This window comes from Hylobates moloch, unplaced genomic scaffold (assembly GCF_009828535.3).
Source record: "Hylobates moloch isolate HMO894 unplaced genomic scaffold, HMol_V3 SCAFFOLD_11, whole genome shotgun sequence".
NCBI lineage: Eukaryota > Metazoa > Chordata > Mammalia > Primates > Hylobatidae > Hylobates > Hylobates moloch.
Window position 1 is genome coordinate 13,935,930 of NW_026652286.1, and position 15,893 is coordinate 13,951,822.

A 15,893-nucleotide genomic window follows, 5' to 3' on the forward strand; every position below is an offset into this window, starting at 1 on the left:
GCACGTACCATAAGCCAAGCTATACTGACTGAAGAACTGAAGACTTCACGTGTGTGCCTTATCTTATTTAATCCTCGCAATGACTCTATAAGATAGGTTTTTTTTTTGTTTTTTTGTGTGTTTTTTTTTTTTGACAGGGTCTTGCTCTGTCACCCAGGCTGAAGTAAAGTGGTGTGACCATGGCTCACTGCAGCCTCAATCTCTCTGACTCAAATGATCCTCCCACCTCAGCCTCCCGAGTAGCTGAGACCACAGGTGCGTGCCACCACACACACTCAGCTAATTTTAACTTATTATTGTTATATTTTTTAGGGATAAGGTTTCACTCTTTTGCCTATGCTGGTCTTGAACTCCTGGATTCAAGCAATGAGTTAGGCAAATATGCCCATTTTATAGATGAGGAAGTTAAGGCTTACCAAGGTGACCATTTGCTCAGGGTTATGCCACTAACAATGGTGGAACTGATACACATATCCAGGTTTGTCTAAGTCCAGACCCACCTAGAAGTTGAATACCAGACCCATACGGCTTCCTACATGTAGACACATGCGTGGAGGGTCCAGGAGGCAGAGCTGCTGCAGGGCTGGGAGGCCCCAGGAAAGGCAGGACAGCCATGATCAGGGTAGGATGTCTTTTGTTTGGCTTTACTTCAAACAAAGACAACAGCAGGGAAACTGAAGCCCCCAGCTTCCCTTCTCTGAAGACCAAAGCAAGGCCAAAAATAGGAGAGACAGGAAACATTTGATCCCAAAGTGTCAAACAAACATAAATATCCTGCCAATTTTGCCATCAGGGAATGTCTGAGAACAGCTGCCATGCAGGGGCTAGTTAAGAGGTCGGCCTGCCGAGCTGTGCCCAGCCAGGCCCTCTCAAATTGCCATGGGTCCGGGGTCTGTTGTCACATTGAACAGCAGGGCATCCAGGATGCTTAGAGATTGCTGTTGCCAAAAGAATGCACCTTGCTGCCCTCCAACGACAGGAGGCCCCAGCTGCTGGCTCCACAATCCATCACTGTGTGCTCCAAGGCTCGGCCTCCCGCAAGCTGCTTCCAGATGACAGAATGCAGCAGAGAGGCTAAAGCAGGCCTGTTCCTGGAAGACACCGGACTCCTCTGATAGCCAACTTTGGCTCAAGGACTCTCTGATAGGCTCTCTGAGCCTTCCTTAGACTGCAGTACAGTCTAGGGTGCCTCCGTTTCACCCTCCTTCTCACTCTTCTTCACTCAGAGTCAGACCTGCCTCATGGGGCCTCGGAGGCTCTCTCAGCTTTTCCCAGCTCCCTCACCATTTTTCTCACAGGCATTTCTTCTTGTTAAGTCCTCGCATGTTCAATCCTTTCCTGGGATCTGCTTCTTGGAGAGCTGCACTAACTCCGAGAACACCTAGTGGTTGCCTCATTTTATAGTTGAGAAAACAGAAGCTCAGAGAGGCAAAGGGGTCTTTGAGATGTCACACAGTAAACTCATGCAGGGCAGGAAATAGGTCTCCCAGCTTGCAGGCTAGACCTACTTCCTTTACATCACCTGTGTTTGGAATGGGGTAAAGGATGGGAGAGAAGTGATGAGCCATGTGTGAGCGTTTCTTCAAAGTAAGGCCCCTCACACATTCACTTGTAGCTTCCTCTAGATGGAGAGCCACGGAAGGCAAAGAAAATGTCTGTCTTACTCACTCATTTGTCCCAGACACTCTAGTCTCCAAAGCTTGGGCCCTTGCCCATACTGCTGCCTGACATAATCAATGAGACAGCACCATTCAAATGAGAGGGGTTTTTATTGCTTTTGCAACTGGGGAAAGGCAAAGTAGACAGACAGACACCCACAAATGAGTGTGTGGAGAGCACATCAGAAGATGGCTAGGAAGGGGTAGGGATCTTCCCAATGGGAGAAAAGCCAGCATCAGCATTGCCCAGGGACCTCTTCCTGTTGGGGCCTATGCTGACCTGTCAGTTAGGAGGCCTCCTACTAATTTCTTCTGCACCTGCCTAGGAGTGGGGGCTGTTTCATGGCTTCCATCATGCTAATTGCCACCATCTCCCCAGTGACACTGAGCTCAGTTCCTGATAAGGTGCTTCCTTAATAGTCTCCCATTTCCCTGCTGACACCAGAAAATAGGCCTGACTTGGCAGTGCGTTAACAGCAGTGAGCAAGGCAGAGCTGTCACACCCAGCCTCGCAGCCTGAACCATTAGTGGACCTAGAATCAATAGTGTTCAAACAACCCTTGTTTCCCTGAAAGCATTCGCTTGGCACGTTTGCTGTTTATCAGGCAGTTCCTTTCTCAAATGTCCCACGGTCTGTGGCCCTGGCACCCAAGACTCTCCAACTTTCAGAAAGTGCTGAGGGGACTTCACAAATTTCAGGCAGCATCAGCTTTCTCTCTTTGGAACAAAAGGAGAATAATACGGTTTGTGTTTGTCAGCACCAGCTTGTAAGTAATGACAGTTTTGGTTTAGTTTGTTGGTTGCAGGTACCAGAAATAAACTGATGGACTTAAGCAAAGTGAGACTTAAAGGAAAGTCTCTTTGGAACTCAGTGGTGGGCTAGGTCAGCACCAGCCAAGCTTCTTAAGATTCAAGTTCAAGGGAGTTCAATATCAAGTTCAAGTTCAAATTCAATGTCAGTTGGGTCTCATTTCAGTCACTTGCCTACCTTTTGGTCAAAGGAGGTTGGGGCAACTAGATGGTCTGTATCTAGCAAAGGTGAATGATGATACCAGAAAGAGGAGAGAACAGATGAAGGTCTGGCCAAAATAATAGAAGCTCATTGGGTAGACAGCTGAGAATGTAGACTCAAAGGAGGGGCTAATGGCCTGGTGTATGGTAACTCAGGCCCCTTCTGGCCTTCGGACTTCTCTTCCAGACCTGTGTGAGGAGTAAATGATATACCCTGTGGAATGTGCCCGGCACTGGAAACATGCTCAGTAAGCAATAGCTAGTAGCCTTGGTGCCTGAATTACTGCTTTTGTAGCATAATTTTAAACACTAGACAAAGTTAAAGCACCTGGTGGAAAGCTGGAGGCATGACCTAATTATTGTCTTGAAATCCATGAAGAATTCTGATAAGTGTTGTGACCAGCACTTTAAAAATAAATAAATAAATAAATAAATAAAGATTGCTGCTAATTTTAACATGTAATAGGAACAACCTGAGATTTTTGAAGACTTGTGTGAAACACTAAGGAAGAACTTGCAGCCTCTGAAAAGAACTGTAGAAGAGCATCGCGGGCCCTGATTCTCAGCAGATATTGTTGAACAAAACAGAATTTTATCCACTTGGGATACCTTAGCCCTCTGGCAGCACCATCATACAGAATTTGCACTAACTGCTTGTTTAACAGCCTGGATCACCTTCTAGACGACCAGCTCCTTGAAGACAGAGGGTAGGGGCTGACATCTGCTCATTGCTATATTCTCGGGGTCCCACACAGGGTATGGGACATAGATGTGCTCAGAAAATATTTGCTGAATGAATAACAGAGGGTTGATAACCTTTCAAAATCACTGGTTTTTGCAAAGGGTTACTACAGCCACTGCAACCACATCTACCTATAGAAACAAAATAAAATCAACATGGTGGCACTTTTGGGGCTGTGGAGCTGACCCCATAAGGTTTTCTTATCTTAAGCCTTGTACTGCTTATTAAAGTGGAGGGGAGAGAGAATGGAGGTGCTATCAGGGCAACTCATGACAGAGGTGGGGCCTGGAGGAGAGGAAATGGAGGGCAGAGGGCGGGGGTGTTAACAGGAAATTCCTGTGGGGACCCAGGGGGCGGGACTATTACCAGGAACTTCATTTAGTTCTGACCTGGAACTGTGGACCAGGGTCCCTTCCTGACTCAAATGCCCATAGGCTGGAGGGAGGGAGGGAGTCTGACCCTATGCCACCCTCTCCCCCTGCCAAAAACATTCCATAGCAATGCAGGACATGTCAAAAGCCATTCTTGACTAAAGGCCACGCACAGGATGAGGGAATAAATGCTATAGGCATTCAGATGAACAGGAGATCACTGTGGCTGGAAGTGGTCAGAGATGTCTTCATGGTGAGAAGTGGGGTTCAAGTTGGCCTTATATGATGGGAGAGATTTGCATATGTGGAGAAAAACGAGCACAGGCAGGAGACAGAGCCCAAACAAAGCATGAAAGTAGAAAAGTACAGTGTGTGCCTCTGAGGCCAGAGGTTCTTGGCAAACTCAGGAAAATGAGTAGTCAGAGAAAAGGTGAGACGGGAGGCTGGGGTCAAGCCCAAGAGATCCATTAATGTCAAGTTAAATTGTTTTTGATTCATACATGTTGGATACAGTGAGTCCTAGATGTCTCTTCGAAGAATCAGTATGTCAGTATGTTCAGTTCTTTGTCCTCCATTTTAAAGTTTACCTTCTTCATAGTTTTAGTAAATAACCTTTTCCACCAGTTTTAATCAGTAGTTCACATCTGTTCCCCTGGTCACCTGCTCTGTCCTGACTCATCCCGGTCACCTGCTTTGACCTGAGTCACTCCTGGTCACCTGCTCTGACCTAAGTCACCTTTAGTTACCTGTTCTGTAACTGTCTTTCCCACCAAACTCTTCACCCCACCACTCTGGCTCATATGCCTGCTCTCTTTAAAATAGCCAGTCGGAATTAGCTTAGACTGTGCGGTCCAACCCTAGCCAATAGGGGAACAACACAGCTGTAGGGGCTACCTGCGTCAGAAATAAGAACCCCTTCCCCTCCCTTGTTCAGGTGTGCTTTTGCCATTACTCCATCCACGAGTCACACCCTTCTATAGAAGTAAAAATTGCCTTGCTGAGAAAATTAAATTTATGTTGGAGTGCTATTTCTTTGTGGCACCAGGGAACAAGCATTTTGTTTCTAACAATCATATATTTATAAGTACTATCTACATATGAAGTAATGAACGAATGAGTAACTTATTATAAAAAAGAACAGAGGGTGAACAGGAAGGAAGGAGATGGCTCCTCTGCTGTTTGAATAATTCTGTCCAATCCAGCAAGGATAAAAGGCTTTAATAGCCTCCCAGGTGCTCCCCTCAATGCTCTGGGTTGGGAAGCGCCTGTGAGCTGCCATACACAACTCTGGCAGAGGAGGTGGCCAAGCTCAGACAAAATGTGCAGTAGCTTCTGGGGCAATGTTAGCACTGAGTGGAAATCTCTAGAAATCTTCTCTCTCCTATCAGCCAATAAAGGGGTTCAACCAAGTGGGTTAACCTGGTAACTTAAGTAAAATAGGCTATTTATCTTGGGCTCATTTGGGGAGAGGCTGAGAAGATCCCTGCCTCCAAACTGCCCACACCATTCCTTGATCCAGTGGGGTAATGCCTGGAATTTCATAATCACAGCTTCATGTCTTAGCTAGAAGCTGTGATTGCTAGCATTGAAAGCTGTTATCAGACTATTCTATTCTACCCTACTGTAAATGAAGAATCTGAAAGCAGGTTTTGACAGGAAGGCTGGAGAGGGAAAGAAAGATGTAATCTGAGTACTTGAGGTGGAAGATTGTCAGGGTCACAGGGAGTCGGGGAGACAGCAACGAGAAGAGCTGGAATCGAGACAAACCTTGCCAAGGGCAATTTTGCTGAGTTCTAGCAAGGAATCCTAACACCAGAGTGTCCAGTTATTAACAAAAATGTTTCATATACTCAGTCCGATTATGGCATCAGCCAGATGATTTAAATGACTGCATTAGGCAGCTAAATCCATAATCGTTGGCCCTGCTAACACATAGGGGAGCTTGGCTAATCTTAACATTAGCAGGTTGCAGCGCCTCGTCAACAGCTGCCTGCTACAGAGTGTGACTGATGCTGTTCTCAAGATCCCAAGGAGGCCCAGGGAGTTCAGGAGGATGGAAGTGTTCATTCTTATTATAAAATCCCCTGAGAACAGCAGGCTGTTTAAAGGATCAGTGTGTGGGCCATTTTTCTTCTGAGGAACTTGCCTTACAGTCTCATGCTGCATATTTCCCGGTCATAATAGTTTGGAGAAAAATATTGCTAAATGGCTGCATAAACAATTTTAATTGGCCTGGGCTCCCAAAATGTGCTATTTTTGTTCTGCTGCCAAGCTTGCTTTTTTACTAGCTAATTATGCCCAGCATTTAACTTTCAGCAAAAAAACAGGAAATAGGGCATTCATTACTCGAGTGACAACTTTTCAACAAGCCCACATTTCAACATCCATTGTGTAATTTCCTCTCCCTAGCTTACAGTTAGTTGTTCCACCAGGCCTTTGGAAACAAACAGCTCCTTCAGTGGGGGCTGGTAGGGGCTTTGTTCAGGTCTAAATGCTCTCCTATCTCCAACGCAGGCAGAGGGACAGGCTTCCATGAGCCACCAGTGCCTATGGGGTGGGTCTCTTTCCTTGTTTGGGCTCCTCACAGAAATCCCCCAACTGGGGTTTCTGCTAGTCTCAATTTGCTGCCAGATTGGGCTCTATCGTCAGGAGCTCGGCTGTGCCTGTTATTTATGCGGCACCCCAAGGCGCCTGGGGAGTCAGGCGACACTCAGAGGGACGCTCTCTTGTCCCTTGAGGAATTCTAAAAAGACAGTCAATCCCAGTTTGTTAGGCATTAACTCCTAGAAAGTGCTGTAAAGCCATGTCTTATTATATGATCCATTTTAAATTTATTGTATGAAAACATTGTATTGTAAAGTATATCCCATACCTAGAAAGTACACAGCTTATAAAGTGTATAGCTCATGAATTTTCTTTCTTTCTTTTTTTTTTTTTTTGAGAGGTCTCTGTTGCAGGCTGGAGTGCAGTTGCATGATCTCGGCTCGCTATACCTCTGCCTCGGGGGTTCAAATGATTTTCATGCCTTAGCCTCCTGCACAGCTGGGACTACAGGTGCCTGCCACCTTGTCTGGCTAATTTTTGTATTTTTAGTAGAGATGGGGTTTCACCATGTTGGCCAGGCTAGTCTTGAACTCCTGATCTCGAGTGATCCACCCACCTCGGCCTCTCAAAGTGTTGGGAGTACAGGCGTGAGCCACCGCGCCCGGCCTCATGAGTTTTCATAAGGCAAACACCATGTGACTACCATCCAGATCAAGAATAGGTTATTACCAGCACCACAGAACCTCCAGCACTTCAAGAGTTCCACCTAATCACTGCTTCCTCTCTCCTCCCCAAAGTAACTCCTATCCTGACTTTTAATACTATAGTTTAGTTTTAGGTGTTTAAACTTTATATAAATGGAAGTATATAATACAGTTTATGAGTGGGTATATATTTTAATATTTGGCTTATTTTGTTCCACTTTGTTTTGTTGCTTGTAGCTATACTTCATTCATTTTCATTATGACGGAGAATTCTCTGTATGCTTATAACACAAGTTATCAATTTTATTACAAATGGACATTAACAATTTTATTATAAATGGACATATTGATTGTTTCCAGTTTGTGGCTGTTCTGTTTTTTTTGTTTTGTTTTTAAGAGAAAGAGTCTCACTCTGTGGCCGTAATGCAGTGGCACAATTATAGCTCACTGCAGCCTCCAACTGTTGGGCTCAAGGGATCCTCCCACCTCAGCCTCCCAAGTAGCTACTACTACAGGTGTATGCCACCATACCTAGCTAATTTTTTGTGTTTTGTAGAGATGGTGTCTCACTATGTTGCCCAGGCTGGTCTCAATCTCCTGGCCTCAAGCAGTCCTTCTGCCTTGGTCTCCCAAAGTGCTGGGATTATAGGTGTGAGCTACCACATCTGGCCCGTGGCTGTTCTAAATAATGCTGCCACAAATATTCCTGTGTGTATATTTTAGAGTACATGCACACACATTTCTGTCGAGTGTCAATTAAAAGTGGGCTGCTGGGTCATACACACAATGTATAAACACTCAAGTTTTACAGCTTCAGCAAAACTAATTTCAAAAGTGTGTATGTGAGTTGCCATTGCTCCACTTCCTCACCAACACTTGGTATTGTCAGTCTTTTAAATTTTAGCCATTTGGGTGGGTGTGTAGTGGTATCTCAGAGTTGGTTTGATTTGCTTGTCCTTGACTATTAATGAGGATGAACACTTCATATGTTTATTAATGATTGGATTTAGAATGTGATGAAGATTGAAGAACCAACTGGTTGAAGTCAAGAAAATGATACTTCAGTGGAAGAGGAGATTGCCTAAACGTCCGCCTTCCTGAAGTTCTGGTATTGACCAATAAGGAATTATAGAACCCTCATGCTGCACTTACAGCTGTGCTAGGCAATGTGGGAGAATCAACAAAGCCCGTTACCCTATGTGCAGTTCCTTGCTCTTCTCTCTAAGCAACATATCATCCGCATCTTTCTATGTAATTAAATATCCTACAACATCGTATTTAATAGCTACATTGTATTCAGTCATATAAGGTATTATTATTTAGCCAGTCTTCTGTGGGTTCCAGTTTTTCACCATTATTCGCAATAATATGCTGAAAATTCTTGTGGCTAAATCTTTGGCCACATCTGAGATTATCTGTGAATGCCAGCACACTTCAAAACTATGATACTTTGGGGGCAAACTGGAAGGCACATAGGGACATATACTTAATTAATTGCTATAGAGACTGATGCTTTTTTTTTCCTTTTATGAGCCTACCTTTACCAAAACTTGGTGGCATTCCTGAGGGTGAGCTAAATGGATTGAAGGTGATGACAGTATCAGGGTGAATCCAGACACTCCAGTTCCTGCTTTGGCACCTTATTATGAAACTAATAATAATTATCATCGCTATTTATTGAGCACTTATTATGTGGGAAGCCATGTGTTAGGCACTTTATAACAGATATTACCATTTAATCTTCACAACCTTATCCTATAGATGGTATTATTTTTCTCACTTTGTAGGTGAAGAATCTTAGGTTGAGAACTTTCCCAAGGTCATCCAGGAGTGGTAGAGGAGGAATTGAAACGCAGATGTCTGACGCTATAGTCCCAATTCTTAACCAGTATGCTAATGGTTCTCAACCTGTGTACTTTGGCATTCTGGAGTACTACAAACCTTTTCTGGGCATGCTTCTGAATTTTATGTATCAAATGTATTTTGCTGTTGGATGGGAAATGCTATGTGGTAGACTGATCTCCAGAGTGGCTCTCCTTCTTTCCTTTCCCCTATTCCCAGGTCTTTTGCAATTTCCTTTGCAGCTCCTCCCATTGAGAGGTGAAGACTGTATCCCCACCCCTTGAACACGGGCTGACCTCGTGGTTTGTCTTGGCCAATAGAAAGCGGTGTAAATGACAGTGGTGCTAGTTCCAAGCCCAGCTGTCTCTTGCTCCTGTCGTGGTGGATGAGACATCAGGAGCAAAGCCAGGTCAAGGCCCCAGATATGTGAGACAGCCCAGCGCAGCCAAGGTCAGCCAAGCTCCCTAAGCAACCGACAGTTGACTGTAGATGCATATGTGACCACTCTTAAGCCCAGTGAAACTGCCCGGCTGACCTGCAGACTCATGAGCAGAATGTTAACTCTTAGATGTTCCTGAAGTGCTGTGTTATTTGTTTCGCAGCACGATTGTGATGATAGATAATACATACTGCCGTGGCTATGTCCACTGCATGGACTACTAACCTGGTAGGTCATGAAATGATGGATAAACTCGGGCACGACTAGGCTTCAGCACAGTAAAGTGTCATTTTGCCACTTTGGAAAGTGTGTGTTTATGGAAGCATGTGAGACTTATGCTCCACGAGCATATGGGGACACAGTTTTATTCAACAGCCAGCCTTGTGCCCTTGGGCCACTCAGGAATAGTGTGATGTCACCATCCCTTGCTAAATAAACTTTAAAGGGGCTGAGAGAAATAAAGTTTCATTTTGGTCACAAGTTACATGTTGTGTTGTTCGAGTGCTGGTTTTACTAGTTGAGTTGGATTTCTGTCCCCTGCAACCCAGAGTCCAGGTTCCACAGGTGGGAGCATTTGAAAGACTTCAGTGGCTCCCCTGCCACTTAATGCTTGTGACTCTTCTGTGACTGACATGGGGCTGAGAAAGGACACTCCCAGGGCAGGCTGGTTGTTTCCTATGTCAGCCTCCTTATCTTATATGAGGGCCTCCTCCCGGAGCTGGCCCGAGTGTAGACCAAAAGAGGCAATGTTTCTCTGCAACAGGCCACCTTTGCCAACACCCCTGGGCTCCCAGCCTCTGGAACCTACAGACTGCAACAGCATTCCACTGTCCCCCACTGTACACCCCAGCTAAACAATGCTCCATACTCTTGGACTTTTTCTTATTCCTTTACACTCTTCTGTTTCAGTTATATATTATTACCATGTAACAAATTGCCCCAAACTTAGTGACATGAAACAAGCACCATTTTTTTTCTGTTCATGTATTCTGCAGATCAGGAATTTGGAGAGGACATGGTGCGATGGCTTGTCGCTGCTCTCAGCTGTCTAGGGCTTCAACTGGGAAGATTTGAATAACAGGGACTGCAATCATCTGGAATCTTCTTCTTCCACATGTGCCTTGTCCCCGGGCTGGCTTGGGCTCAGCTGGAACTGTTGGCAGGATGTCCAGAGCATAGTGGCCTCAGGGTAGTCAGACTTTTTTTTTTTTTTTTTTTTGAGACAGAGTTTCGCTCTGTTGCCCAGGCTGGAGTATGGTGGCATGATCTTGGCTCACTGCAACCTCTGCCTCCTGGGTTCAAGCAATTCTCTTGCCTGCTTAGTAGCTGTGATTACAGGCACCCGCCATCACGCCCAGCTAATTTTTATATTTTTAGTAGAGATGGGGTTTCACCATGTTGGCCAGGCTGGTCTCAAGCTCCTGACCTCAAGTGATCCACCTGCCTTGGTCTCCCAAAGTGTTGGGATTATAGGCCTGAGCCACCGCACCTGGCCAGACTTGTTATATGGTGTCACGATGCTCCAAGAATGAGTGTTCTAGCAGTACCAGGTGAATGCTGTGTGGTCTTTTATGTCCTATCCTTGGAACTCATATATTTCTTCACATCTCTTTTACTCTATTGGTTAAGACAGTCAGAAACCTGCCCAGTTTCAAGGCGGAGGGATGTAGACCTCATTTCTTGAGCAGACAATTATTAAAGAATTTGCAGCCATGTTTTAAGCCTGCCATATCTTAAATGTATCTATCCATTTTTCCCAGTTGCTAAGATCCTTTATTTTGTGTAAGAATCTTTTCATGGCAAATAAAGAACAACTCATGCTAGCTTGGGGGGAAAAAAGGCATGGATAATTTATTATAAGGATGCAGTGTTATCTCACAGAACACTCCCAAAAATGTCACTTAAGTCCTAATGTGTGCTCAGCGCCAGTGGGTGCTGAGGGGTTAATGAGGCCAGCTCTTCCCTGCTGATACATCAGCACACCTGGGCAGTGATGCTATTGCTCCAGAGGCCCTCAGGTGGTGCCACTAATGGGAGGGACTGGAGCACTGCGGCAGGCCTGTCACAGAGCAACTGAAGAGGCCACAGTATGGAGCTGCTTGTGCCACTCCCAGGTAGGGCCTGGAAAGCTGGAGATCTAGGAAGGGCTGTTTGGAGCAGTGTTTTCCATCCGTATGCATTCCATCCTCACAGAAGGAATTCCTATTTCTTTCTAGAGGATAAGCTTCTTAGACCTTTCTTCCTCTTCTGTCAGGCCGCCTCTGGCTATTCCAGCCTAGTAGATTTAGTCATTCATTGGTTTCTTGAGTGTGCCTCGCATTGTGACAGTGAACAAGACATTCAAGATCCCGATAAGATGGAAAAATGCTCTGACCTGGGATCCAGCAGCCCTGACTGTGTCTGTTACTCTCCAAGTGACTTTGGACATACAGTCAATCCTGTCTCTCTGGGCCTCAGTTTCCCCATATGTCAAATCAGGGCCTTGACCTTGAAGAATCTCTAAGATCCCTTCAGAACCCCCAGAAGAAAGATGATTCTGGCATATCGAGAACTCCTAAAATTTCAATCCTCGACTTCAAGTTTATTTTCTGTCTTCTGCCTTACTGCTGGCTGGCTTACTCTTGCTGTAATTTATTTAACTGAGCCGTGCTGAGCAGTTTAGAACTGAGTTTGCATGAATCACTGTCCATAAAATCAAGTTAAGTGGATTTCATTCCACACGGCACACCTGTGTATCTACACAGGGAGAAGAAGCTGGATTTTCTTGGCTCTTCCAGCCCACTGTTAGAATTGCTTCTTTACAGATACAGCATTCACCCAGTATTTATAGTCCGTTGTTATAACAGCCTCCTTTGGAGAGCTGAAAGTAAAGTGTTGGATGCAATTTTTCCTACAGATCATTTTATATAGCTGTCCTGTTTCTCTATCTAGCTGGAAAAGCTGACATTGATTTTCTCTATTTTATCGCAGTCGGCAAATATCAGATTCAACTTCATTCAACAAATTTTCAACAAATTTTTGTTGAGTGTTTTGTGAAGTCATACTGAGCTAGGTATAGGGGTGGAGGTTAAGGGAAAGTATCATACTCTTCAAAGACCCTACAAGCGGTATGAAGTGTTAGTAACAACTCAAATATTAAACAATGCAGGAGAATGTAGCTAGGCAGAAAATGGGAAATTCAGTGTGTTTGGTGGAAGGAGAAACCAACCAAGGTGTGTGATCTGGGGAGGATTATGGAGAGTCTGGGAGTGATGTTGAGCTTGTGAGGCTGATTTCTGTTTGCACCACTGCCCACATCTCCCCTCTCCCCATCCCCATCTGATATAACCTGCACAAGAATCATTTCAGTTCACTATTTTGTAAAAGGATATGATCAGAAAAAAAGAGTTGGAGTAAAGATGAGCATTTCTAGGAAGAAATGCCCAAAGGATCTGCTCTGGTGCTTGTGAAAATATATTTTGGAGCCAGAGTGAGGGATTATAAAGGGATTTATTTCATTTTGTAACCCAGCCAAAAGCTCAGGCAGACTATGACTAAAATGGTGGTTTGGGGGACTGTCTGTATGGATCTTTGTTCTTATTTTCTATCCTGTTAGAAAATGTGCAATCTTTACTCTGCCACAGAAGAAACATTGCATGGTTTTTCTGGCTATTTTCAAGTGTTTTGAAAATTCTATTCCATCTACCCTTTCTGGGACTCTGGGAGACATATTAGGGGGTCAGGGAGGGGCATGGTGAGGACTCACCCCTCCACTGATGCTATTTTTATGGACATAGGGTCCTTTTGAGAAAATTGAGTTGCTTTAAAAGACTTTAAGTTTTGGATGCAACTGTGTTTGTATCCAGGACACAAGCAAAATTTGATTTGCTTAATAGATTCTGTGGGTTGTGCTGTGTTGGGACAAGATATGCCCACATTTTCCCAGCAACCATTTGGGAAGCTTTAATGCCCACATAGTGCTTTAGGCTGGGTGGTCTCTGCCTCTAAAGCCCCTGGATAACACCACCTCTGCCCTTGAGGAGCAATGATTCAGTAAGCAGTGCTGTCCAACAGAAATACAATGTGAGTTACACATGCAATATAAAAACTTCCAGTAGCCACGTAAAAAAGTAAAAAGAAACAGGCAGGATTAGTTTTAATCATATATTTATTTGACTCAATATATCTAAAATATTATTTCAGTATACAATCAATATAAAATGGTAAATGAGCTATTTTGCATTATTTTTTTCATATTCGGTCTTCAAAGTCTGATGTGTATTTTACACTATAGCATATCTGAATTCAGACTAGCCACATCTTAAGGGCTTCATAGCTACATGTGGCTAGTGGCCACCGTATTAGACAGCACAGGTCTAGAGTTCTCGACCGGTCCTTCCCTATCCCTTGGATCCCTGGAGGGTCTCTTGTTTTAACCTTTGTTGGCAACAAAGAGCCCAACCCTTTGGATTTGACTAGAAATAGCTCACAACTTAATCCTCCAGCGATATAATTGTCTTCGTTACTCCCAGTGATGGAGTCTGGTGAATTTCCAGGGCCTTCCATTTTGGCACCATCAGTACCCACCCCTGTTTATGCCACATTTACACTTTGTCTGTTCCTTCCTGTAGCCCGTGCTAACCATTAATCTGCTTTCTGTCTCTGTGGATTTGCCTGTTCTAGGTATTTCATATAAATAGAATCATGCGGTATGTGACTTTTTGTCTCTGGCTTGTGAGACTTAGCATAATGTTTTCAAGGTTCATCCACGCCGTGGCACCTATCAGTACTTTATTCCTTTTTATTGCGGAATAATATTTTATTTTATGGACATACCACATTTTGTTTATTCATCTGTGGATGGACATTCAGATTGTTTCTACCTTTGGGCTATTGTGAATAGTGATGCTATGAACATTGGTGTACAAGTTTTGTTTGAATACCTGTTTTTTTTTTTTATTATACTTTAGGTTTTAGGGTACATGTGCACAATGTGCAGGTTTGTTACATATGTATCCATGTGCCATGTTGATTTCCTGCACCCATTAACTCGTCATTTAGCATTAGGTATATCTCCTAATGCTGTCCCTCCCCCCTCCCCCCACCCCACAACAGTCCCCGGAGTGTGATGTTCCCCTTCCTGTGTCCATGAGTTCTCATTGTTCAGTTCCCACCTATGAGTGAGAAGATGCGGTGTTTGGTTTTTTGTCCTTGCAATAGTTTACTGAGAATGATGTTTTCCAGTTTCATCCATGTCCCTACAAAGGACATGAACTCATCATTTTTTATGGCTGCATAGTATTCCATGGTGCATATGTGCCACATTTTCTTAATCCAGTCTATCATTGTTGGACATTTGGCTTGGTTCCAAGTCTTTGCTATTGTGAATAGTGCCGCAATAAACATACGTGTGCATGTGTCTTTATAGCAGAATGATTTATAGTCCTTTGGGTATATACCCAGTAATGGGATGGCTGGGTCAAATGGTATTTCTAGTTCTAGATCCCTGAGGAATCGCCACACTGACTTCCACAATGGTTGAACTAGTTTACAGTCCCACCAACAGTGTAAAAGTGTTCCTATTTCTCCACATCCTCTCCAGCACCTGTTGTTTCCTGATTTTTTAATGATGGCCATTCTAACTGGTGTGAGATGGTATCTCACTGTGGTTTTGATTTGCATTTCTCTGATGGCCAGTGATGATGAGCATTTCTTCATGTGTTTTTTGGCTGCATAAATGTCTTCTTTTGAGAAGTATCTGTTCATGTCCTTTGCCCACTTTTTGATGGGGTTGTCGAATACCTGTTTTAACTTCTTTGGGGCATATACCTGCTAGTAGACTGAGTGGGTCATATGTTAATTCTATGTTTAACTGTTTGAGGACCGACCAGACCAATCTTTTCCTGAGTGACTGAACCATTTTACATTTCCACCAGCAATGCATGGGGGGTTCAACCAATTTCACCACATCTTTGCTAACTCTTTGGTTTCTATTTCTTGTTTTGTTTTTTTAAGTGTTAATTATAGCTACCCTAGTGAATATGAAGTGGTATCTTATTGTGTGTTTTTTTAATGCTTTTTTAAGTTTTTTGTTTTATTTTATATTATACTTTAAGTTCTGGGACACATTGCAGAACGTGCAGGTTTGTTACATAGGTATACACGTGCCGTGGTGGTTTGCTGCACCCGTCAACCCATCATCTACATTAGGTATTTCTCCTAATGCTCTCCCTTCCCTTGCCCCCCACGCCCCGACAGGCCCCCGTGTGTGATGTTCCCCTCCCTGTGTCCATGTGTTCTCATTGTTCAACACCCACTTATGAGTGAGAGAACATATTGTGCTTTTTTTAATTGGTAAACTTAATTTTTTTAGAGCAGCTTTAGTTTTACATAAAAATTATGTGGAAAGTACAGAGAGTTCCCAAATACCCCCTGTCCCCACACATGCACAACCTCTCCACTGTTGACATATGCACCAAAAGTGGTACATTTGTTGCACTTGATGAACCTATATTGACACAGCATAATCAACCAAAGCCTATAGTTTACATTCAGTTTCAGTCTTGGTGTGGGATATTCTATGAGTTTTGACAAATATACAAT

The 15,893-nt window shown here is 43.9% G+C and overlaps 1 protein-coding gene across 1 annotated transcript in view; it reads left to right on the forward strand.

Moving 5' to 3' along the window:
* LMO2 (LIM domain only 2) overlaps nt 1-15,893 on the forward strand; it is a 98,761-nt gene that overhangs the window by 18,004 nt on the left and 64,864 nt on the right. The window lies entirely within an intron of this gene.